This window comes from Mugil cephalus, chromosome 6, assembly GCF_022458985.1.
Source record: "Mugil cephalus isolate CIBA_MC_2020 chromosome 6, CIBA_Mcephalus_1.1, whole genome shotgun sequence".
Classification (NCBI taxonomy): Eukaryota; Metazoa; Chordata; class Actinopteri; order Mugiliformes; family Mugilidae; genus Mugil; species Mugil cephalus.
The window spans coordinates 15,591,423-15,618,896 of NC_061775.1; the positions used below are offsets into that span (position 1 = coordinate 15,591,423).

At 40.4% G+C, this 27,474-nt stretch overlaps 1 protein-coding gene across 28 annotated transcripts in view; it reads left to right on the plus strand.

The window, feature by feature from the left end:
- The first annotated feature begins 2,368 nt into the window (after window positions 1–2,368).
- The window catches only part of ptprfa (protein tyrosine phosphatase receptor type Fa), a 211,834-nt gene continuing 186,728 nt past the window's right edge, over window positions 2,369–27,474 (plus strand). For 20 of the 28 annotated variants that reach the window (XM_047588230.1, XM_047588239.1, XM_047588234.1 and 17 more), the window contains exon 1: window positions 2,370–2,705. The gene's annotated coding sequence lies outside the window, so the exon portion shown is untranslated. Of the gene's footprint in view, window positions 2,706–27,474 lie in introns of all 28 variants that reach the window. The other 8 variants (XM_047588233.1, XM_047588235.1, XM_047588241.1 and 5 more) reach the window with 2 other exon arrangements.

Genomic DNA, 27,474 nt, shown 5'->3' on the forward strand with positions numbered 1-27,474 from the left:
TCAGCTTGAGAATCTGCTTCAATCTGCTGAACTTCACCCATTATTTGCACATTGCTCCGCTTGCAGTGATTTGAGTTGCTTAACTATTCCAGCAAACAGGATAACCTCAGTTTCAACTGGGTAACAACACTGTAGCCTCAGGCTGAGGTAAAACCTTATGTTTTTGTGGAAAGCTGTACAGTCCCCAGTGCTACCTAGGAATTTCAAGTTGTGGCTATCATTAGGCGGCATATTTCTTGTACATTTCTTCTGTGACCAAAGACAAGGCAATATTATCCTCGAGGGAACAGCAGACTTGTTTTCATCAGGGTTGGTTTTAGCCTAAATATGCGATTTTTCAGTCTGAATTGCCCTAAGGCCTACATTATGGGCACACTTCAAACATTAAAAAATAAACGCCGCTTATTAAAAATGGATGCATTTACAATTTGCATGTTGGGTCACTTAAAGCACAAGGCCAAGGGCTAGTTGGCCACAATCACTTTATGTACGGGTTGGATTTTTTAGGATGATTTTAACCACAGAGTGAGAAAAAGCATTCAGCAATGCACAAGAATTCCTTCAAAGCTGCTGTAAAAAGCTCCAGGTAAAGGCCTCATGAAGCTGAGACCCAATTTGCTATGAAAGCGAAAAGTGTGAGGTTGACACAATTTTAAATTAAAAAACATATGTTTCTACGTCCATGTATATATGTATTAAATAACATCCCACATCTCTCCATTAAACAGCTTGTGGTCAAGTGCCCAGTAGGGGTGGTACAGACTGGTCCAGTAGTGACTTCACTGCTGTGTCATGACTAGAGATGGGCATCAATAACCATGCTTGTATCAGCTTAACCTATTTGACAATATATATGAAAACTTGTGCATTATAATGTGTCCAAGAAACACAGTGGGCTTGGCTACTGTACCTATGGTCTGTGTATTTTTATTCATCCATTTTGATTTATACCCTGGCTGCCCAATTTGGGGCCCGCGGACCAAATTGTGTGGGTGTACACACGCATGTATAAGTACAAGCTATACACACGAGTATGTGTGTGTGCAAACGTGTGTGTATACCCTTGTATAAGTGCATGTACGTGTACATGCATATACATGTGTGTTTACACTCGTGTGTATACACGTGCATGTTTGTATAGCCTATACACATGCATGTATGAGTGTGTATTTAACCCTTTAAGACCTTCAACTTCTGCCTGTGGAAAGCTTGCTGGATTGGAATTACCATCACACATTAACGGACAAAATTCCAAATGTGGCTGAACACTGGGAAGTTGGCTTCCTGGTCAAAAAAGCTGCAATTACAGTAATGATGACCAGGGATGCCAGTAATCTGACCACTTTTTTCAGTAAGGGGTAAGCTAACGCGTTACTATTTACAAATCAGTAATCAGATTAAAGTTACTCATCCAAGTCACTGTACTATTTTTCCCATTTCCATGAGTTAAAGGAGATATTTTTACTTTCTTCTTGCGGGAGTGACGTCACGTGTGCGACAAGTCGCGTTTTCAGAGTGAGGACAACTCACGTGTAATACCATTCAGGGACATAACAATTGAGGGAGGAGAGAGATGCGCGTTTTCTAGTCGGAAATACCACCACTATTTTGAGTTTGTGTCAGCTAAAAAAAAAGGTTCACTCTACACTCTGTGTTGGAGACAAAGTCAAAAACACAGCATCGAATTTAAAGAAACATTTGGCGTCGCGGCACGGCAGGGTGAAGCTAACAGAGCAAGTTGCACCAGGTGATGTGAAGCAAAGAGCTGCACCTAATCCTCCACTACCAGACAGCAAAGCTGAACTTTGGTGCAAAACCAGGTTATACCCTTGAGATGTCACGAAGGTCTTCCAGACAATAGCACAACTTTGTTCAGCAACACTTTGAATTTTGTCAATACCGGATAGATAGTTTGGTTCGCTGCCACATGCATAATTAATAGTATATATTGCTTTACTGATAGTGTATATTTTGCACATGCATGCTATGTATACCTACTTAACTTAATGTGCTGCAAAGTTAACATTTTGGTCCACGACCTCCACTGGGGACAATTTGGACACCACCGATTTACAGTCAGAGTTGTGAGAAAATTATTTATTTATTTATTTATTTATTTTAGAGAGAATTGTCACACAACACGTGCACCGTGATCTGACGTTAACAGTTGGACTTCAGCTCACTGCAGATCATACTTCCCTCGTGAATATTTTCACGCCAAATAATATTTCGACGAAGAAGCGTGGCAGTGTGATGCTGAAGGAGGCTCCTCTGGCAGCCTACACTACAGATCCCGGAAACAGCCGAACGCAGCCGAGACCTCCCGAGGGTGTGTACGGGCAAAGTGTGAGGGATGCTGCTCCATCAGAGAGAGCAGGCACCGCGGACGGTTCAGGGAGCACACCGCTGCCAGGAACAGGAACAATAACCGACACTGAGACGGCGGAGCTCCACAGCCCAGCAGCTGGGCGCAGGATTTATGTGACACTCCTCACTGTGCTTTTTACGGATCTCTCTCTCCTTTTTTCTTTTCTTTTTCTTTTCTTCTTTTTTTCTTCCCTGTTGATATCGGTGGGGATTCAGAGTAGGTGCTACGCGGGACTGGAGGAATTCGGAGACTCTTTTCTAACTGTCTCCGGTCTTTGGACCATCCATCGCGAACGTCTTTTCCGAGATGCAAACACTTGCAGGGAACCCTAGAAATGGTGAGTTACACTATCCTTCCTCCAACTGCTTTGCATTGGCACGAATCAGAAAAAAAAAGGCAGCGACCTGCAGAATGGACGCGTTGAATGAGAGACCGAATTACATATTCACACGAGTCTGACAACTCTCACTTTCATCTGAGTTGATACTGAACGCAACATCCGAGGATATTCAGAATTCTGCAAATTCACACAGACACAAAAAAAAGAAACGCAAAATGAGCTACACAATGTATGTCACGTCTCACGGGGAGCTTAAATGTTGTCTAATTGTGCCCGCAGTTCGCAACAACAATTATAATACATGTCTATCTAAATTGTCTTATTTATGAATAATTTTATAATCATGTGTAACCACATCTTATATACAAATGTGGTTCTTGCAGATGAAACGATTTTGACTGGAAATAGAGCTCTCTTTTTTTAGTGAATTATAAGTTAATTTAAAGTGTTTCCTATTGTAAGGCTGGGCCACATAATTATTTTTATTTATGTATTTATTTTTTTATTTGTTCTTGTGATGAACAGCACCCCCGAATTCGGAAGATTAACAATCTCAGTTTGGCATCTCTTCGCAATTGCGCTGATCATTGAGAATCTTTGTTTCCAATTCTGTTCCGCGTCATTTCATGCGAACGGTGCATTTACGGATGAAAGCTGTGCAGCAGCTTCATTTCATCACGTCTTTGTAGACCTATATATTTGTGTCTGTCGTCAGTTCGGTTACTTGCCTTTAACGGAGAGACGAGTCCTCGGGTTTCTGTCTCTTGCGATCGGGTCATAGACCACTTCTGGCAGAATTCATTGTCTTAAAAAACATAAATAAATATGTATTTCCAATTAACGCGTCTTGCTGGTTAGAGTATTATTAATTAATTATTTAATAATATTAATAATGATAAATAATTAATTAATATTCAGCATGTATGAAAATACTTGCGTTCTGCAGACTAATGAGAGGTTTTCAAATGGGCATTATATTGTTTATAATAACGAATGTGAAGGACACGTAAACCGATCAGCCACAACATTAAAACCACATACAGGAGTAGTAAATGACACTGACCACCTTGACACAATACAGTGTTCTGCTGGGAAACTTTTGGACCCTAGATCCCAAACGGCTCAAGTATCTGTGCGATGCACTGGATCCACAGACGCCCCTTCCCTCAACTCATAGGACCCAAAGGCCCCCACTAACAACATCCGGTTGCAAGAACACCATATGAAGGTTCATGTCCATTCTCTGATGAGTCACAACTGTTTTGGAGGCTCAAGGGAGACCTGCACAATATTAGGAAGGTGGTCATAATGTTGTGGCTTATCAGTGGAGCCCACTTAATACACGTTTTACAAGAGAAGAGTCCCAGCAGGCTGTTTACTCTTTGCTTCAGTCTCAGCTCCGTTGTGTTGTCAGTGTGCGCGGCGCAGTGCGTTTGCATGCTTAATGTCACCCGCTTGTTTTTCGTGACTTTATTGTTCATTCTCTCCCCATTCTGAGGCAGGGATCGCTCATGGTACTGATTAGAAAATTGAAGCGCTTTAAGGCTAAATAAATCAATAAAGGATGGAAAAGAGGAATACGAGCGCCTTGCACGCCTGCGAGAATTGGATGTCAGTTTACCTGGACTTGACAGAAACCCTAATTAAGGCGGACGGAGGAGACATAAGGGGCGAGGAAGACAGAGCGAAGGGCAGCAACAGATGGAGGGAAAGAGGAGCGAGGGCAGGGAGGCCGGAGAAGAGGTGGAGTCACAGAAACGAGATGCGGACGGAGGGGAGGTGGAGGGAGTGTGTGTCTGTGCCTGCATGCGTTGGTTTTTGGATGAAATCACTGTTACGCTCACGTACTAAAAGACAGACAGAGAGAGCGACTAGGGTTACTGAGGAATTTATGTAGACTTACCTCTACCCCTAACCATGACCATAAACACATGCACAGTGGTTTTGTTGCCAAAAGTAGCACAATACAGTGAAACCTCCACGTGTATACAAATTGAACCGCTACCACCAACAACTATTTCAACTTGTTTTTGCAAACAAAAATAATCATTATCAGTGCTGTGCAGCATTATCTAGAATTGAAAAGATTTATTTGTCCCACACTGGGGAAATTGCAGTTTCTAAAATAGTTTAAAAATAAAATTGCAAGTGAATTTTGTGCAAAGGAAGAATTTCTCCATTTATTTTTGCATTTCAGGTATGTTATCTGCAGAATGCTGAAATTTAGTTTAGTTTATTTTTATTTAACACCTTTGTTAATGGGCACTGATTAACAAAAGGTCAACTGGTTGTCTGTACAAAAAAGGCAACTGTTTCCATGGAATATAGACTGTATATCTGTATGTATGAGTATAATGTGTTGTGTTTTCCAACAACTAATGATTATGACCCTGACTTCACTTAATTAGTGCAACCTATCAGCAGCAGGTTATATATCATATACAGTTTTTAATAATTGTGTTTAGTTAGTAGTAATGAGTGACAGTTTGAAATGGGAACGCAAACAGTGGTTTTTAAGCCTTCATCACTTCTCAGCTACATACTTAACAACACACACCGATCAGGCATAACATTATGACCACCTTCCTAATATTGTGTAGGTCTCCCTTGTGCCTTTGAAACAGTTGTGACTCATCAGAGAATGGACATGGTGGTGTCTGGAAACAGGATGTTGTTACTGGGGGCCTTTGGGTCCTATGTGTTGATGGGAGGGGTCTCTGTGGATCAAGCTTGTTCCAGTGTATCCTAGAGATACTTGATCAGTTTCTGATCTATTGAATTTGGAGGCCAGGTCAACACCTTATGTTGTTCTTTTTTTAAGTTGTTCCTAAACCGTTTTTGTGTGTTTCTGAGTGAGTCCCCCTGCTGGGAATGGATGCTGCCATTAAGGAGTGTCATTGCTATGGGGTGGGATTGCCTGGTCTAGTCTAGGTGGATGGTACATGTTTACGTCCATAGGTTTCCCAGCAGATCATTGTATTGTCACAAGATGATCAATGTTATTTACTTCTCCTGTCAGTAGTTTTAATGTTGCGGCTGATTGATGTGTGCGTATATATATATAAACAGAAGCCACATTAGTTGCTGTTTAAAATGCGTCCATATTTACAGATTACTACATGTGTTGGATAGTTCCACTTATTAGCTCATATCTGTCAGAGCGAATCTGGTCTGTGTTGCTCTGCGATTTTGACATCCTGATATCACAGCTGTATGTGGTCCGTCTCACCTCCAACTCTGAGCTCACTCTGCCATAAATAGCGTGTAATTTCAAACACGAGCAAGTACAAAAACATATGGGTGGAAAGTACTGCTATTATTTGGCAATCTGTTTTTTTTATTTCTTATTATGACAACTTTCAGAATTTAATCACTTTGTGAAATCAGTTGTGTTTCACTCTTGGGACTGTTAATGCAACCTGAACCCGGAAAATTCCCGTACATCACGCCTTAGCGGAAACATTTTGACATTTTCTCTTGTGAACACAAGCGAGAACATATGCTTGGCTCAGTATTTGTTTGTCTGGTGACACAGTTGTGTTCTAAACCAGATCAGATTAAAACTGCACCATTCTCAAAGAAAAACACATTTCTTAATCATAAATTTTGTAACAACACAGATGGCTGCTCTCTGCTGTCACCCCGGCTCAACGATGAGATAAGCCGAGACGCACGCACATTGAGATCTTCAAGAAATTTATGACAGTTTATGTCTTATGTTTGTGTGGAAGGTTGAAGAACTTTTGAAAGAAACCGTTTCGTGTTCAGCTGAATCGCTGAGTTTGGTCATTGTTGTGATGAATAAGTTTTTCATGTTCTAGAACAACAAAGAACGTTGAGTTGTGTAGTCGTCGAAGTCGCCGTTCTTTGTCGCTTTTTTTTTTATTTTGCCACATTTGAACTTCATAATATAAATATATAACGTACCATTAAGTATGACCCTTAACCCGAGACGCTGTAATGACTTAGTAGTCCAGCATATCACATCGTGACTGCAGTGGGCTTTTCATATGTACATTATAGTTGTGTGACTATAAAGGAGGCATTCCTGAAAAAGAGAGCACGGTTCTGAGTATTTTCCATTCCTTGAATCAATAAATATGCAAAATGCATTAAATACTTAATGGTTGCATTAGAGAAAGAGGATAAATAGCCTGTTTCCATTTATATCTCAAGACTATGAGCGACTCAGTCTCACTTCAGTGGATTCTGTTGTAGTTTGTGCTGAGAGTAGCAACGTGCTCTGTATGTTTCCCGTGGACATGATACAACGGGACTTCTGCTTTTCTCTTAAATGCAGTGGCGGCGCTACCTGACTAATCTACAGACCAGTTCGGTTTTTCTCCCTCCATTCGCTCAGGAGCAGTAGCCACTCATTGTTCTTCTGTTCAGCCAAAGTGTGACCACAGTGTTGTTGTTGTTGTATTGTTGTTACATTTCACCTTAGAACGTGGGCAAGATCCTATCAGCACCAACAGGCCTGTCATCTCCCCGCTGTGACACAAGATATCTGCCGTTATCAAAAATGACCTCTGTGATGGAAACTTAAGCTGTTTCTTCTCTCCTTTGCACATTATGCAATTTTTTGTATTTAGGGAAATGCAAACTTTAAATCATACAATATGTGGAGGATTTGAGGCTGTATATGCCATGATGCTCAGGTTAATTTCTGTAAAAGGCTAAGTGGACTTGTCTGAGTACTTGATTGACCATGACCTGGATGACTGAGAATCTAATAGTTCTAGACATATTGTCATAGTTTGTAATGTAAAAAGGGAGGCTGTTCTTGAACTCAGTAATAGTCTTTTTTGAATCAAGCATGTGTGACGACAGTTTATTTATTTATTTTTTGATTTTATTTTTTTGATAGACACTCATTTCAGAGTAAGCAGTGCTTCCAAAAGAGATTTTGTCGAAGCCAAGGCTGTACAGAATTACAGGGCGTAGCATTGTTGCCTTGGCAAGAAACGATGGGACTTGAGCCAAACTAAAACACTAAAACAGAAGTCAAATACGTTTTTTTTTTCAAAGATGTAAATTTATTTGGATAGGTGATGTTTTGGTTAGTTGATGCAAAGGAAACAGGATGTGACATAGTTGAAACCACATGTTGCAATGCCAGCTGCTCTGTAAAGCAACCCCATAAGAACAATTTTTAAAAATGTAGAGATGCAACATTGCCTTGTAACTGGTGGAGGTAGAGCAGAGTGTAGCATTAATTAAACCAATTAGCGAGTCTGGCGGAAGTGTGGCCGGGCACTGCACAGACTCCGGCTCCAAGGTCGCAAGATGGCGCCGCCCGTATCCAGTGGAAAACAGCCTCAGTTCGGCCAATGCAAAGAAGTGGGAACAGGGCGTTTATACAATCATTTATACAGTCTATCGTCTAATCCACCAGCCGACTCGGGCCTCTCTGTGCAGACTTTGTGAGAGTTTGCTCCAGCTTCCTCCAAACATTCCAAAGATATGCACGCTGGGTTAATTGGTGATACTAAACTGACCCTAAATGTCAGTTTGAAGGGTTGTTTGCATCTTTGTGTTAGCCCCGTGATAGACTAGTGACCTGTTTGGGGTCACCGGTCTCTTGTCCAATGACAGCCTGTTCAGAGTGTACCCTTCCTCTCACCCAATGACAGCTGGGTTAGGCTCCACCTCCCCATGTGACTCTCTTCAAATAATGGATTATATAATTTATGAACAACTGTATTTCGAGTTACTGCTCAGAGCTTTCGTCTTTTCTTCTTGTCAGTTATGACTCAATCACGCGGCTGTACTGCTTGTTCCCATTTCACAATGATACGCCTGCTGTTCACTGCAGTGTATCAATTAATAAGGCTTCAGAGCAGAAAGCCTAAACCTGAGCTAAGGGCTGGTGCCGAGGCACATCCCGAGGTTGATTGAAGCTAAACTGTTGCGATCTTAGCCGAGTGTAGTTTAACGCATACATAGTTTAGTGGTTGAATTAGCATCCCCAGTCCCCGTCCTCCTCCACGAAGCCTCCTTTCCCCTCAGCTCCAAACTGCTGGATGTTTTGTATGAATAGAATCCAGTGTTGTAACTGTGACCTGGATGTGCCCCTGGATGCTCTCTGAATGTAAAAGCTTCCCCTCTCAACTGTTCAAGGCCTTCACTACTGTATTGATGCGATGCAGGCGTCATATTTATGTTTACCAAACTGAAAAATGAAAATTCAATTCAGTTTTCTTTTATTTTTGTTGCATCAGATACAATCCAAATATTCTCAAGATGCTTTACAGAACCCAGAGCATGAAACCCCCAGAGCAAGCGTTAAGGAAGAGCCCCGTAGCCGGTACTCATCCCAGTTCATTGCTCCCTCCATTGCCAACATTTGTCAGTCTAAGAACTAAGCAAAAAAGAATCTTAAGTTAAATGGACAATAGTTATTAATATAAAATATTTATGCTAAGACCTGGCTGAACCACTTGATGGATATGTACCGAGAGATGCGAATCAATACCGCCCAGTGTCTTCAGCTAATCAGTTTTAATCAGAGACGAGGTAGACATGGATGTAAAAAGTACCATGTGACTCAAACCAGAATCTTCCATTTCCTACATATGTGTATGTATGCAAACGCAACACCTGTACATGTACAAGGCACTTCTCTCCAAGTTGCAATTTACTATATTATTAGTATTTTAAGCCTCTTGGCCTTTATCAGCGTAACAAATCAGGTCTTTTTTTTTCTTTTTTTTTTTTTCAGTCTGGTACAAATGTTGAGCACACAGCCATGGAAGTGGTTGACAAGCAAGCACAAGACAGACCAGGAGAACTGACTGCAAGGTATCACATTCGCCAAAAAGTTTTTATTGCTTGTCATGGTTTGGTCTTTTGGGTGTTTTCTGTGATCCTGTTTGCTTTTCCTGTTTCTAATTTGGAAAGTTGTTCCTTGGCGTTTCTGGTCCTGTTTTTATTCCTGTGTTTCCCCTTCTTTGATTGTCAGATTGGCTCAGCACTCATTAGTTTCAGCTGTGTCTTGTTAGCCCATGTGTATATATAACCCCGTCTTTCCTATTGTTCTCTCTTAAGTCTTCTACGATGTTACCCATTTTGTTCACTGTTCAGTTCCACATAATTCAACATGTTCCCTGCATTTCTTGCAGCACCTTAAGTTTGTTAAGTTACCATTCACTCATGGTAAGAAGGTCTGGGTTCGAATCTGACTGGGGCCTTTCTGTGTGGAGTTCGCATGTTCTTCCTGTGTCTGCGAGGGTTTTCTCTCGGTACTCTGGCTTCGTTCCAAAGACATGCTCGTTGGGGTAATGGGTGATTCTAAATTGGCAGTAGGTGTGGATGTGAATGGTTGTCTGTTTGTGTGATAGATTTACATAAGTCTCTTTTTGTTACCAGGAGGACAGCTATCATCAAAGTTGTAATTGACAATGGCATTGACAGAAAGGGTAGGTTGGTACCTGAGGTAATACAGAGTATGTACCTTAGCAAATTCTGCACTGGGTGTATAGGGCCGCCTGTCTCGAAGTGACGGGCAGTTTGGCTGCTTTTATAAAAGATTATTTCCTTTAGTTGTAGTTTGTTTTGGTATTCAACTGCATCATTGACCACGCGACTCCCAGTGGCCACACAATGAGGACAAGCTCATTTCTAGGTTGACAGCCTTTTTGTGAGACTGTAACAACTGTTGGTTAATGATACGTAGCTAACTAGGAAGCGGAATGGAAACTAAAGTGTAATAATAAAATTAAATGGTCTCACACAAGAATCCAATCCCAGTCTCTTGGGGCAAAGTCCTGAGACTGACCATTTCCCAAACTGGCATGGGACATTAAAAGGGCTGTAAAAGACATGGCACAAGCACAAAAGTGTGTGCTAAAGGAAATCAATTCAATTGTGCTTTGTGAAAACTGTACAAACTGCCTAGAGATATCATGCCTCCCTTTTTACATGTTAATATCTGTATTATATACTGTTAATACATTCTCACAGTCTGAACAAAAAATTAAAAATGAGAATGTATCACAGTCTCATCATTTATTACAAAATATTTCATTCTAAAGCAATGCACTTAACAAACATACGTTAACATTTACTTGACTTCGAAATAGATCCTGTTAGGGACTGTCCCATGCAACACTGTGGGCACACACACACACACATATATATAAATATATTTTATGAATATCCTGCACCACCACCTGCCAGTTATTTGCACTTGGCCATGTGGCAGATCTGAAATCAGGGCTCAAGTCCAACCTCCACACAGACCTGCTGCTGTAGCTGTGTGCTAGCACTCTGCAGGAAAACAAATGCTTCTGACAAGCAAACATGGCCACCAGCAGCTATTAAAGAGTCAAAGCTCTGCCTAGTGGAAACACCAGAGGAAGATTAATTTACATAAATGGGGCATGACGTGACTTATTTACATTTTTTCCCCTTATTTTGGCAAAATATAGCACAGCAATGACATCTGAATTTGCATGCATTTGCAATACGTTTTTGTTTTGAGACTCATGACTAATGTTTTACGTCAAATTAAATATCTAGATTAATATGGCGCATGCAAAGCTGACATGGACATGCCTTCCCACTACTCCACAATATGAAGTACTTTCTATACTAACAAAAATAAAGTTAAAAAGATACTGGTAAACTAAACAAAAAAGTATTAAAACATTGCATTGGGCAGCATGTAGAAGAAGGGCTAAACGTTAATATTGTAAACACGCCGTATTTGATCAAGATTGCGTATGACTTTAGCAGTTCTTTGCTGGGATTTGCACTATGAGCTGCTGCAACCTCAGAAAACATGAAATGGTGTAATGCAACTCACAGCATAACCATACTGGACTCTAATGTCTTTATTGTTTCGAGCAATGATGTTATTAGCTCCATTAGATGGTTCATTTTGCCTCATGAGCAATATTTCAAGAAAAGCATTACCCAGTCACTCACCGGGACACAATCCATCCTCAATGACTTGTTATGTAATAAGGATTGAAATTTATGGCTGTGCGGTACAGAGCCTGTGGCAGAAATATGAAAGCAGTAAAGGCAAGTGTATAGAGAGTCTTTTATAGGGTTTTTATGGTGCCTCCTCCTAACAGGACACAGATAGGTGTCGGAGTGGAACAGTTGCAAAGGAGACGAACGGCAATAGATTGGGACGACAGCAAATGATAGTGTTTAATAAAATATTCTCCCAATGCCACAGAGTAGCTGCACTCATGCAGTTGGTTTTCTGGACAAATGATCAAGTAGGTTTCATTTAATTAGAAGAGCTGACCCTGAAATTCAATTTGAACTTACTCAAATAATGTCAGTCTTAATATTACAACTTAGTAAGCACATCTTAAGATTACAAATTAATGGACATGTATTTCATGTCATGCAGCGTTCAAGGAGTTTAACTTTCTGACTAAGTGGACATACCGTATTGCTGTAAGAAGGTTTAATAAGTGCTCATCTTATTTTAGCCACACATTGCAAAAGAGTAGCAAGAGAGAGAGATGTGTTGGACATAAAACACACAAATACAGTTATGTAGTACAGGGAGTGTTTGTATTTTGGATGATGATGTCATTGAATATGACCTGTTCTTTTTATGTTATTGTGTTTCCACAGGAATGCCTTACGATTGTTTTAATTGATGTCTTTAAGTATGGACTGCATGAATTATAACTTATGATTCCATTTAGCAATATTTTAGTCAGAAGACTTTGTTTTTAAATTTGCTCTTACGTCGACATGTAGCTCAATTACAAGCAAACAAAGCAAAAAATCTAATTCAAGGTGAAGAAAGCAAACAAAAACAAACCAAACCTATGGGAGACTTGAAAACTCCGTCAACTGGTCAATCCTGGCTATCCAAGTGAATTACTGAGTGAGTGGAGAATAAGGTGATGCAACTGGTGGAAAATCAGGACAGGTGGGAGTGCCTGGTCTGAATTTAATTGGCAGTAGGCAAAGAAACTTGAATTATTACTGAAACATGAACATGTGAATAACCCCAAGAGATATCTCTTGTCCCTTGGGATTATACACTGATCAGGCATAACATTATCACCATCTCCCCAATATTGTCTAGGTCTTCCTTGTTCCTCTAAAACAGTTGTGACTCATCAGAGAATGGACATGGGTCTTCTGAGGGCGTCCTGTGGTATCTGGTAACAGGATGTTGTTAGTAGGTGGCTTTGGGTCCTGTGGGTTGAGGAGAGGGTTCTCTGTGGATCAGGCTTGTTCCAGTGCATCGCACAGATACTTGAACAGTCTGGGATCTAGTGAATTTGGAGGCTGTTTTTCATGTTTTTTTGAGTTGTTCGTAAGACGTTTTGTGTGTGTCTGTGTCAGACTGCATCCTGCTGCTGCCATCAAGGAGTGTCATTGCTATGGGGCGGGGGTGCGTTGTCTGGTCTCAGTGGGTGGTGCATATCTAAGTAACATCCATATGAATGATAGGTCCAAAGGTTTCCCAGCAGAACACTGTATTCACAGTCACAAGATGGTCAATGTGTCGGGGGTGTAGTGGAACTTGTCAGAGAGACCGTTGTGCTTGTTGATCTTAGACCCTTCTTTACAGTAATAATATGGACTTGGAGAACAGAGCCCACTTCACATTGACTTCATTGGCTTGTCATATGCATTTAGAGTTCTTGCGATACATCCAAACTATAAATGGTTTCACCATCCCGACTTACCAGAATTATCACTTCATTATTCCTCTCAGCAAATGACAGCACATGAGAGAAGGAGGAACAAAGGGGCAACCACTCGTCCTTGTCCACCAAAAAACAGCCTCATGGGATTCAGTAAGTAGAGTAAGGATGAGGCAGCTGGAAGGAAACCCCAGTTGTGTTGGAGCCGTTTGGGGGAGGTGCGTTGAGGCCAGTCAGTAACAACTTTGACCTTGGTGGAATCCGTCTGGATTTCGTGGAGAACAAAGACAAATTTGTTGTCTCTCAGAAGAAAGAAAAGAGACATGCTTGGGAGTGGTTTCTGTGTTTAATGGTGACCATTGAGGGCCTTCGATTCCATGGGGATTTCCAGTGGAGAGTGTTTGGAGTAGTTGTAAGTTGGTCAAATCACAATAACGTGCACAGCTACATCCAGTCCAAACAAACTTGGTGCAATTTTGGCATTACGCTTAACACCACCAGTAATTTGTATTTGCTCAACTGTTTTTCCAACCAGCTGAACACAACACCAGATATCTGACTGTTACGGCTGTGGTCAACTACAGCTAATGTGCACATAAGCAAAGGCATTACATGATGGAAGTTCATCTTCCTCCGTGCCTCATGTCAGCATTTTGCTAATACCCAGCACTGTTTTCTTAGCACTCAGCAGAGCTTCAACTAGAGGATGGAGCAGGTCTGATTATTTATGAAGAGATCTGGCTGTGGCCCCTAGAGACCCGGTGGAACAGCAGGCATTATCAGTGGTAAATGGATGTGAACAGACTTTGGTCAAGACAGCCTTACAGCTGCTTGATTTATGGCTGGCGAGGCAAAAACAGTTAGCCGTGTTATCGGTAAGAATATAAGCATTTTCATGGGCACAGTTCAAGTTTATATCCACTATAAATTCTGAAAGATGTGGAACAAAAAGAGCAAATAAATGTATGATGGAGGGGATGTTGTTTGTGAGCAACCAACAGGAAGGCGTGGACAAAGATGAATGGTCATTTGTCCCGTTCATCTTTCCATTTTGTCCACAAATCAAACTAAATATTATCAGCTTGCAGTATAGCAAACGTGATTCGAAGTTTTCTCATCCCCACAATAGTTATTCTTTGACATAAATCTGTTCGTCATTTACAGCAGTCAGCCAAACATTAGACCCAGTGAATATCTTGTGACAATTCAGTGTTCTGCTGGGAAACTTTTGGGCCTGGCATTCGTGTGGATGTTATTTAGATATGTACCACCCACCTAGACCAGACCAGACACACCTTCACCCCATAGCAATAACACTCCTTGATGACAGCAGCCATCCCTAGCAGGAGGTGTTGACCTGGCCTTCAAAATCAGTAGATCCCAAACTCAGAAGGACCATGTCCATTCTCTGATGAGTCACAGCTTTTTTGGAGGCCCAAGGGAGACCTACACGATATTAGGAAGATGGTCATAATGTTATGCCTGATTGGTGTATGTCAGTATGCTGCCTGCCTCCACTGTGGTCACAAGCAACACGGAAATTTACCACTGGCAGGTTTTGGTGTGTTATTTTCCTGTGTAGTTGCACTGAAGTGTTGCCTACCCTTAGCCATAACCACCGTCAACACTAGAGATCGATTCACATGGATTTTTTAGGCCTGATACCAATTTGGAGACAATATTGAGACAATATTTGGAGCCGATGCTGCTTCTGTCCCAACATTTACATGATGAAAAATGACACAATAATAACAAATGTTACAAGTCTCAATTTAACCAAAAACATTTCTTGAACTCAAAGAATATTTAATGTCCTTATGCATACATGCACTCTGCTAGTGGGGGAGGGGCAATGTATGGGCTGCACGGGTCCACAGCATGTGTGGATGCACCTTTCTGTAAATCTTGCTGGGGGGAAAAATTGTGTATATATATATATATATATATATATATATATATATATATTATATATATGTGTGTGTGTGTATGTATCGGTGAACGCACCCACGTATCAGCCGATAGCTATGCCAGTAAAAATGCAAATATCTAGTCAATACTCTGGCACAATTCACTGTGTCTGATGAGGTGACATGGTGAATATTCCGTATTGCGGGAGTTTGGGTAGTTTTGCTCTTGGCATGCTTCTGTGCTCCCCTGTGGGGAAGCAGTAGATTATTGAAAGTGATTAACCTCAGTGTGAATCAAAAACAGCAGGCCGAACAAGGGAGGGGTCGTGGATTGAATTCAGCCTCGCTTCCTCTCTCCTTTTATAGTTCATTTTGGAACACGGACTGTAATCCATTCCTGACATTTATTGGCTGCACCACAGCTTGCAGGACGGCATCATATTTCTGCTCAGATTTCAAGGGTCCCTGTGGTCTGGTGAGTTGGATAGAGTGAGGCGTTTGCGCCGCATTACGCCAAAAAATAGTTTCCCTTCATCTTGTTCAGTGTGTCGGGGAGTAGCGGCATCCACCTGGAGCATCTCCCTGTAGTTTTTTTTTGTTCACATTTTCATGGTGATTTGCTGCGTAGCCACTAATTTATTTAAGATGACAATGTTCTCATTGGTTCAGTGTTCCCCTGGACTTGGTGAATATTTTAAACAATGGGACTTGGCTCTGTTATGGTGTTGCTGGCTGCTGGAGACAGTCTGCTGGGATTCTAACTGGTGACTGGAGTATTTCACTAAAATGTCTCTGTCTGCTTTCTTTACATGCTGAGGCTACTTTTGCTAGATTTTATGATGAAACAAAAAGAAGGTAAGAAAAAATAGTCATAGTACAGCCTGATATCTATGATATCTCGTGTGTGTACCTTTATTTTATGAGACTTGATGTTTCTAGCTTGTTAGTGCAGTTTTATTTTGGACACACACGCAACACACAAAATAAATATTACTCCAGTTGCATATTATTCTTATTGTACTTTTGTCTTGGGTAAGAAAAAAAGAGATGTAGATATAGAGATGCTGTAAATGTGAAAAATATATATAGCAAATATGCATCTTCAACTATGCTACTGGGTTATGAATTGCTATAAAAAAAAGTTAGTTATTCTTTAAATAATCAATATACATGAAGTCTCCCAAGATTGCTTTATTCTGTTAACTCGCTGGATCAGTAACCAACCATGTCCCAGCAATGTGATGACTTCCCCAGATCAGTCACCATAAATTCTTTGTCGTATGAAAGAATCTCACGGCAACAATTCTCTTTCATTTCCACTGAACTGTCTCTGCATTATTGTACATGGATAAATATTATTTTATCCGTAACTTTGGTACTATTTGGCAAACATTACTGTGCAACTACTTTGTACTTTGCATGAAGCCGCAACTTAAACCCTATGTATATTTTTGCTTCTTGTATGTTTTCGCAATTGCAATTTTGTCATTAAAATGTCTTGTTTTTACTGTTAAGTTTTAATCATAATAACTACTGTGCTGCCTCTATGCTCTATGCTTAGACTGCCTCTTATAAGTCCCTAAGAACACCTGCATGTAAAACCCTACCATCAATTGTTATTGACACAATGTCCACCGAGGACCATCTATGGAAAAAGCAAGTGGCATTCATGTGTCTCAGCTCTATTAGATTACGTCAGATCATATTAAAATTAAACTGTCACTGTTGAATAATAGCACCAGACCAAACAAGACTACTAAACGAGATAATAAATCAGAGGTTGACCTTTAAATTGGCTCCACTAGTCCACCTGTAGACCACACGATCTATTCTACCTTGAAACTCCTTAACATGATGGACCGTTTTGTGTGTCCCTGTGACCCTGGCAAACTAGTCCAGATAAGGACTATGAGCCCTCGAGCCCATGTACACAGATCAGCCGCAACATTAAAAACATCTGACAGGTGAAGGGAATAACGTTGACCATCTTGTGACAATATAATGTCCTGCTGGACCCTTGGACCATTTGGTCTTGGCATTGGCACGGTTGTTACTTAGACCACCCACCTAGACCAGACCAGGCCTCCCCGACCCTATAGCAGTGACACTCCTTGATTGCAGTATCCATCCCCAGCAGGATGCAGCCTGACAATTCACTAGATCCAAAACTGTTCAAGTATCTGTAGGATATTTTCAAAGCAACTAGTGGTCAACCAGACAAGGCTGGCTGTTATGTTTATGCACTAATTGTGTGCATTGTTATCAACCCACCTTTAGCTGGTTTGGCAAGGATATGGTCACAGAATATTGAATATGTTCGGCATGCAGTCCGCCTGCTGTTTGCTCCTGAGCAGGTCGTTTACAGTGTGAGTTTTTGAAATGAGCTACCTGCTGCTGTTTGAAATGAGGCTGTTTAGGGGGCTGCGATTGAGCCAACACATTCATTCTTTCATTATCTATTACTGCTTATCCTAAAGAGGGCTGCAAGGGGTGACTGGAGCCTTTCCTGGCTGTTATTGGGCGAGAGGCAGGGTACACGTTAGACAGGGTGGCAGTCTAATGTAGACAGATAAACAACCATCCACGCCCATGTGTATGGACAAATTTGAGTCACATCGGTGGGATGTGGGAGGAAGCCTGACGCACGCAGGTTCTTGGTGTGAAGCAACTAATACACCACTGTGTCGCCTTGACCCAGCACAGTGAAGCCATGAAACCCAAAACACTGGTATAAAAGCCGTTTAAAAATCTGCAGAACTGAAAAGAATAGCAGACTATTAGGTAATTCTCAGTGGGTTTGTCACTGTGAGCAGCACCTTTCAAATTATTTTTAATAATAAATGTATAAAAAAAATTATTTATTTTTATTCCCTAACACTGAGACACTTATGTCTTTATTGTTTTTCATATTTAATTCAATCAATTTCAATTCAGTGTTATTTATATAGCATCCATAACAGTAGAAACTCCCAGAGCAAGCATAAAGCCAACGGTGGCAAGGAAAAACTCCCCATTTAAACAGGAAGAAACCTTGAGCAGCACCCAGCTCATATGGAGGGACCCATCTGCCTGAGGCTGGCCGGGTAGAGACAGAGAAGAGAGAGAAGAGAACAGCACAAGGAATGATTCAGACACAGATACATAAATCTGACATAGGTGTAATATAGGACGCACATATAAAATACAGCTGATACATGAGAGTTTGACAATTGAAATAACTCCATTACAGGTGAGTTGGCTGCTATAATAATGCAAACAATACAGTGGAACCCATATCAACTAAAAAACATAATGAAAGATGTGGAAAAACGTGAGAAACGATAACACGGCTCGCACTGGACGCATTGTTACGATATTTCTGCTGCATGCGATACTTAGCTCACCTGAACCACCAGCCCCAAACAGAGATATCTGATACCATCATTTGTACGTCCATATGTATCACAATCTGCAGTTTTTTTCAGATGGCGACGGTTGCGGGGCTTCTTCTGACAGGAGCAGGTGGCTGTGAAAGGCCGCTCGCTCAGTGGATCTATCTTGAAGCGATGCAGCACATGGAAGCGAGAGCGGCTGTGTTGTTGAATACTGATGAATCCCTGTTGCTTTCTGTCCACATTTGTTGTTAATTAATTTTTAACTCGGCCGGCATGAATGAGGGACTCGCTGAAAACTCTGTGCAGATTATCTGCTGCGCTGGAATACTTCGACGTTAACGCGTCACATTGTGTGTGTTTTTCCATTGAAACTATGTGCAGTCTTTCATCGGCATTCAAATGAAGGCGAGGGGCAGGCCAACAGCACTTTGCTGTGGATGGGAGTCTAACTAATAGGTCATTTTGTATTCTGAACTTATTCATTATTTATTTCCGTCTTGTCTTGCCGCTGTAGTGGTGCTGTGCTTGTTTAACAAGCTGCCGTACGTGTTATGAGAAGCCGATAATAGCAGTGATAGCGCATCACGTTGTTCCTAAATTTAAACGCCGCGTTTGACATGACAGTCAGATACTGACAACCCTCTGCATATTAAAAGCTTCCCGAGGGGGGAAGCCAATGTTGGCATGTCTTCAAGTCCAATTAATCTACAGTGCCACCCAGGGCCTCGCTTCCCACATAATCAAGGTGTGGTTTATGATGAGCCAATGCCAGGTTGTAACCTTGTCAACATCAAATACTTCCTTGTGGAGATTACAGCACCACATACCAAGATATAGTGATAAATAAAAATCTGTCTCGTTTATGAGCATCTAAATAACAAGCACCTCACAGGTACACACCGTACAATCTCCAAATATCCTGCATGAATATAAAATAGTACATTTAGAGAGCGGCACTGTTTTTTGGGAAGATTGGTTATCTGTCTGATACTAAACAAAAGTGCTATGCCAGCTGCTCTTTCAGACCGCGCTTAGGCACAGGGCTAATTAAATTAAATGCTAACATCTGCATGCTAACGTGATCACGTGTATTATAATAATAGGAAGAAAAAGAAGCAAGAAGAAGAATGGAAATGCGATTTGCTCAGCTTTTTCGCTGCTAAACTGGTATTATAGTAATGTGACGTTTATATTACCGAGCAATCTCGGGTTTCATCAGGCTTCATCAAACTCAGACAGAAAGTCTGGGAGTACTTCAGACAGTACCCCCGGTAAGCGCTGCACTGGCTGGTTTAGGGTCTTTTGTACTTGCAAAATTGGAAAGTAGCATACGCAGATGAAAAGAACAGTTTTAACCTCGAAGCTGTGAGACTGATAAACTGCTACTCACTGGTACACCGCTGCCAGACAACATCCTTGACGGGTTTCATCTATATATATATATATATATTTATATACATTTCTTTTTTCCAGATGACGAATCCACACACAGCACAACAGGAGCTGCACTTTTCTCAGTGGTATAAATAGTAGGAAGAGTTCAAGCAATTCTCAAATGCTGGTCACTATAATTATTCTCTCTGTGCTGGCCCTGAAGTGCTCCCTTGCTGCGTTTCCAGGAACTATGATTAATTTCAGTGCATATGGACACCTGATAATAGTATTATGTGGAAATGTAACCATAACCTGGTAATGATGCTGAGAAAAAAAACTCCCTCTTATTTAGCATAAGGTAGGAGCTAATATATTTTTTTGACACTGACAACCCTTTGCTCCTCTCTCAGTTTCCTCTTTGAGTGAGAGAAACTTAGTGAGGATGAAACTTTGTGTCTGCATTTAATGTTTCATGGTAATCAGGTGTTTATTTGCAACTTTTTTCAGTTGACTCATGTAGATATGTCAAAACCCCTCTTACACCCATGTGTGGTCTATGCCTGGATATTTTGATAACGGCATCTGATCACAACTGTTTGCATTCACACTTGGTGTGAAACCCATTTTCAGCCAGTGGACCTGGTTAACAGAGTCCATGTGTTTTTCATGTCTATACCAGGTGGAAATGGGCCCAAATGAGACCTCAACAGTGATCCAAGAAATTCTAACACACAAACAAGCCAGAAAACAAAGTTTATTATTATTAATTGGAGGCTATCGAATGAATCCGCCTGAATTCATCCTGTGTTCTAGTAAGTTTGCACTGTCTCTAGAAACACCTGGGTTCATTTAAACAGATGTAAATATTATGCAAAGAGGTGACATTGCTCTCTGTGGAAAGATGGAAAGAAAAACTTGTGGTGCCACATGTGTAGCTTTTACAAACATTCATAGATTATTCTGATTTACTATGTCCTTTCTGTTCAGGTGTGAACCTTAAATTCAAGTATTGGCTTAATTGAAGCAGTAGAGTTTCTTCTTCCATTTAATGCTAAATCCTCACTATACCATAGCATCGCTGCCACCAACTGGCCAAATAGAAATAGCTGGCGTTAGTGAATAAATAAAGAGGAAATGGAGCACCAATGGGAGCTGTCAAAACATCATCATCAACTGGAAATATATCAGACCTACTTGGTCACATTTTACTGGTCACTGCTGTCATGTTTATCTAATGCATTCAGTTGCAAAGTGAATGCCCGGAAGTCTGGGTTAACCCTCCTCTGCAAGCATACCAACTCCAAGCTCATAGGCTGCTCTTGAAAATTTGTGAACAAATACATTATTAATAAATGAGAAAAATCAGAGAATGGACATGGGCCTGCTGGGGGTGTCCTGTGGTGGGGGCCTTTCAGTGCTATGGGTTGAGAGGAGGGGCCCCTGTGGATCAGGCTTGTTCCAGTGCATCCCACAGACACTGGGGTCTATCCTGACAGTGGTCATAACATTGCAGCTGATCAGTGTAAGTCAACAGTTATATCCCAAAATGACAAACTTTATATTTTACGTGCGTCCTTGCGAGACATACTCTAGTCTTGACTGCTTTTGCATTCAGGTGTCCCGCGATCGCCCCTTATTAAAGAGAAATTCATAAAAGTTCTGACCTGCTACGCAAAACCTCATTTTATTTCACGATTAATCAAAAGAAGGTCACAGAACGTGACAGGAAAAGTCGAGAATAGATGCATAACCAAAACTGTAGTTTTGGTCTGAGGAGTGATTTATTTTTTTCCCTGGCTAGTGTCAGGTGCAGGTCAGACTGGTGTAATTTATTTTCTGAGTAGGACACACACACATGCGCTTCAGGGATCTCCTGCAGATCCTGTGATAAAAACGTTGGGTCATCTTTTTTTTTTTTTTTTTTTTTTTAGTCCCAAAAATGGAAAGTATTCACTGATTAAATGCTCTTATTTAACATTAAGTAGTCAAGCTTTCAGACTTGTAAAGCTGAATTAATGGGAAGGGCTGCTATCCACTGATTCCCCTGATTTACTTTATTGTATCATTTTAACCAAAAATGATGATAAGCTGTATGGACAAGACTCTAGACAAAGATTTGTTCCATCCGTCAGAAGCCCTGCATACCCTAAGATATTTTAATCTTATTCCTGTGTGATATTTTTCTGCGTTAAGTTTGTGTACCGCTCTAGTTCACAACCACTGCAAACATCATGGAGAGGGGAGATGATGCATTTAGTGCCTGGCCCTCATTCTAACAGGTAGATCTCCCTCCAACAGCCTGTAGCTGCAGCTGCTCTGTCTGGCTGTGATTGGTTATTGTTCGACACATTGTTGATTGTTGTCCAGACTTCGACTGCTTTTCTGAATGGTGCCATGGATTTGTGCAGTGGTGCTCCTGTTCTCAATAATTCAAAATGAACGTGTCGCAGACTGTAGACTGTAGCCACTAAAGCACAGTTATGCAAGCACTGTTACATACGTATCTTTTCAGTCATAATCAGAGCTCCCTGAGTTTTCTCTTTAAATGCAGTTGCACAGATATGTAAAGTCTGAGGGATAGTGCAGCTTAGCTTTTCTTTGTGAGTTACAAGAAATACAAAATCAAACAGAAAACAAAATGTTTGGTGAGGTAACTTAAAAAAAATGATTGCGAGGCCACTTATTTGGTTTGTGGAATAACTTAAAGATCAGTAGCAGTAAAATGAGGAAATATATAAACAGATGTCTTGAAGGGAGCCAGCTAAATAGATGTGGCTGGTTGTGGTGCATTAATTCATGTGTGACGTACTCGTCTGTATTTTATTAATAATAATTTGAAATAGAAAGAAATTGCCCCCTGAGATCAAGTGATACTTGTCTGTTGGCTTTGACTAATAATAAGACGATGTCTGGAACAAATGTACAGCATGGTTCCAATGAAGCTCCTTCACGATCCCACTAGCTAAGGAAATCACTTGCTCTTGCTTCTTTATTTCCTTCAGTTTTCTTTATTTATCTGCCCCAAACCAAATAGCTAATCCCTTCAAGCACAGACATCCGATAAAATCTATCGTCTGTCCTCATCCCTCCTCCTTGAATTAGTGACTCGTCTGCATGGATGTTGATTTGTTGGCTCAGTGTTGACCTTCTGCTTGGACTTAACTCTTGCAGATCAGGCTAAAATGGTGACCATTTTGTACTAGACTTTGATTAAATTATTTGCTTGTCATTAGTTTGTTGAATTTATTACGTTATTGTTATTAATAGCTATCACTGTACACTAACCTCCTGCAGTCCTTTAGTCTGATTTGCATGCCTGATGTGAATTGTTGAAATTTACCGGAATAAAAGTTTGTCCAAGCCTTGTGATCTTGCTCCATCTGAGAATCCTTTAGGATTATTTGTCTATCCATCCATCCATATATCTATTTATCTTTCTATCACATAAAAGGTCTATCCATCTATCATATAAAAGGACTCTGGTGAGACATGTATCAAATCAATGGGCAACATAAAGATTTCGTACTGACTTCTGGATTGTGAAAATCTGAAAAATTACATAAAGATCAAATTTGTCCCTGGGCCCAGTTTTTAAATGTTCAAAAGTCTGATTTATCTGTTTGACATTTACACATTAAAAGCAACCCTTTTTTTATTAAAAAAAAAAAAAAAAGACTTGATTTTGGATTCTGTTTGGAATATCAAATGAACAAAATCATACACGGGTTTGAGATTACCGTCAGCGTTTTAATTCAGACATTGTATTGTCTCTATACATCCTGTACCTGAGCTTAACAAATGGTATTATAAAAAATCTTCCAATTTGAATTGGACAATAGGATTTAAAGGCAATTTTCTTTCAATTTCTGCCTGTAAATCTGTGAATTAGCGCTGCTCTGTGTTCCCTCGGCTACATGGGCTCTTATTGTCGTGGATCCCGCCCTCTTTGTAGGCCAGCAGCATTGTTGTGAAGGAATGAGTCACTTAGCTGTTCAGGATTTTTATTTATTCAGCTCTATTTAAAACCTGAATAGTGCTTCTGACAGGTAGGGAAAAAAAAAATAAATTATGTCACTGGCATATCGGTAGCATTGAAAAACGAGGATATGCTTGACAAGATATGACAATTACATTTCATACATCTGACAACGTGTTCCCTTCTGCCAGCTTTACCACTGATACCAGTACCAGGACTGGTAGCATGGGTGAGCGCTCTTCTCCTCTCAGCTGCATGGGCTCTACGGTGTCTGTATATATTCAGTATATAATCTAATAATAACTTTAACCATAATACCGAGTCTTGACAGGTTTTCACTCTCAAATAGTGTTATGTAGAGACTGGACCCAAGCGCAGAGTAGAGGAGGTAGCAGAAGCAGGCAGCAGAATAATTAAAACATACAAAATTGGGAAGAAGAAAAAGCACCGCAGGGTAGGTTGGCAGGGTAAATCCAAATCACAAATCCAAAAACTGGTAAAATCCAAGAAAAAAAAGAAAAAAGAAAACAAAGATTAACCTCCTGAGACCTGAGCTTTGTTTGGCAAATTCTATCAATAGTAACAAGGTATAACTTTGGTAATTAAGTACTCGCTTGTGGACTTTGGGACTTCATTATTCGTAATTCAGATTTTTCACAGACTTGAAAATGAACTATTTTATATTTTCTTATTTTGGTAATTTTATTATAGTTTTGAGTGAAATAGTCCCCATGTCCACACACGAGGACATAATTTATTTCCAAAAACTACTTCCTGTTCAAAGACGATGCATAGTTTTTATAGTTCTTAGGTCCTACTAATCCCAAATAAAGAGGAATTGAGAAAGATTAAACTATGTAATATTAAACTAGAAAAGTTAATAAGCAAAAATAAATAAGTTTAAACTGTAAAATTTGATGAAGTTTTGTGCCTTATCCACTTTTGTTACCTGTAGAATGAATCCGCTGAAAGCTGTCATGTTTTTTTTTTACACTAACTAATATCTAGTTAAGAGGATAAAAGTTTAAATGAAGCAGAATAAGCTGCCAAAAACCTAAAGCTTAATGTCCCCATATGAGGACGCAGGGAATGTGTAACTAGGGAAAACAGGCGGGAACACCAGGACACTAACAGGTAACAGGCACAGGCACGATTCCCAGATGGGCAAAGTCTGCACCAGTAGGGGGCAGTCTGCAAAAATCTGTTAGTGTGTGAGGGGAAGATGTTTGAATGGGTCGAATCTGAATATTAGCATCTAGAATTAATGACAATGTATTGACACTGTTCATCTCAGCAATAAGTAAGTTTCTGCCAGTTACTAAGAAGTTTGTCTGCTTTAGCTGTTAGTTGCCTTAGTGTTTTTTATTCAATAAGTATCTGAACCCGACTTTTATTTACATGTTCATGATCCTAACCGGTTGTTTGGTGTACTGAGGATGTTTGCTTGCACAGTCTGAGGACAGCAGGGCGCCATTACAAATTGTTCTCAATCAAAAGAAGACAAAGCACATGTAGCAACACATAAAAGTATTTTTCTCTACAACTAGAAGCAAATGTTTTGTGTTTTCTCTCTTGAGACTGGAGCTTCTGCTCTGCTGCGACCTCCCAAGCAGTCACTAATCGCTCGTTTTAGAAATCCTTCTTTTTGCTCAGCATTGCTGCGTCCCTCATTGTCTTTACTTTGAGGTTTTACGGTTTCAGGGTTCACATGAGCAATTCCTTTGGCGGATATGAATCATGACCATATGCCCAGTACACGATGTGCCTGGACGGTCAGCTGTGAGCTGAATAAGGAGAAGACTAGCAGGTTGCTGGCCCTGTTTCTCTGGGAGCGTGACGTCCCCAGTGGCAGGAGGTTTGGCTTCTGGCTCCATGACAGCCTGGCCTGGGCTCTGAGGGGATGTGACCCACCGAGCCTGGCAGAGCCCCAGGCCCCAGCAATCTGCTGCTCTGCTGGATGCTGGTGGGCAGGAGTGAGGTGGGTGGAGCAAGACATTGTATGTCACATCAGGGGATTATCAAGTCAGGGAAAAAACACAACAAAGAAGTTTATTACTGCGAGTGGGAAAAATTACCGCCCTTTCTTAACTGAATTTGTTTGGATAGTTTAAAAATAGTGATATATAGCATAGACTGTATAAATATAGAGGGCAGAACAGCTCCTTAAAGCTTAAGCAAGTATAGCTCCCCCTGGTGACTGGCCACAGTATAGGTCATAAGCTCCACCCCTTCCATGTTAGCACTATAATACACGTCAAATATTTTTCTTTCAAGGATGGTTTCTGTCATTTCAGGTATTTAATATGATGAGTGACAATGTTTTGGGTACGTTTCATTTTAGTTAGTTATTTGATGCTATAGAAACAGGATGTGACATAATGGCGACCACCAATAGCGTGGCAGTGTGTTTTCTAGTGCATTCAGAAGATTGTTTCTGCACCGCAAAATCTTCGGTTGACTGGACATTTTTTGTATATATATATATATATATATATTAATATATATATGTATATATATATATATATATATATATATTTTTATATATTATATATATATATATATATTAATATATATTTTAATTTCCCCCACAAATTTAAATATCTTTGAATACACATTAACACAAATCCATCATATTTTATTAAAGGGATAAATGGAGGCAGCGATACAGGAGCTGTCTCACCAGCGCACCCTTTCACACAGAGCGCCACACTAGACCTGTCAATCAAGCTTCCTGTGCACAGTAGGCCCCGCCCCTACCGCTGCTGAGTTAATCATGAGGCTTTTCAGTCCCTGGGTGAAATCGTAGAGGCACACACATACAGTATAGTAGGTAGGGGGTCCCTACTTAATGTCTCCATCAGTCTTGGAGTCATTGGCCTGAAAAATGCTGAAGACCTCATGTATTATCCTGTAGACTCTACATGATAATATAATTAATACATTTTGAATTACCTGCAGCACAAGTCATTCAAGTTAAATCACACCCAGTGTGTTATAATTAATCTTTTCTAATTATACTTACGTTTGGTAAAGCTTGAAGTTTGAAGTGTGTTTTTGATAAATATCAACATAAATACATCATCATAATGTTTGAAGAAAATTTATTAGGAAAAGTGTCTTCTTAGTTAAATAAAAGATGAATCAACTACTACTGCTGCTAATTAATGATAAGTTAATTGGAAAAAATAATAGATCAGTCAGTCCACTAATTGAAAAAATAATCGTTTGCTGCAGTAGGCAGGTCACACACATACACACACGACAGCATTTGATTGGAGCGTTTCCAGTTTCCTCTCCAGCTGTTGTGTTTTCTCTGTCTCAGTCACAGCTCCTGTCTCTCCAGAAGTTCACGAAATCACTTGTTTGAACTTTTTCCTCCCAAGACGGTGAGTAACCACATGGAATTTGATTAGTTGCTCATTCCACAACATTAAAGCGTATGATCTTGCACTGACTCTGACCTCCCTAAGTTCAGAGATATTTATTTTCAAGGGCAGACTTGTC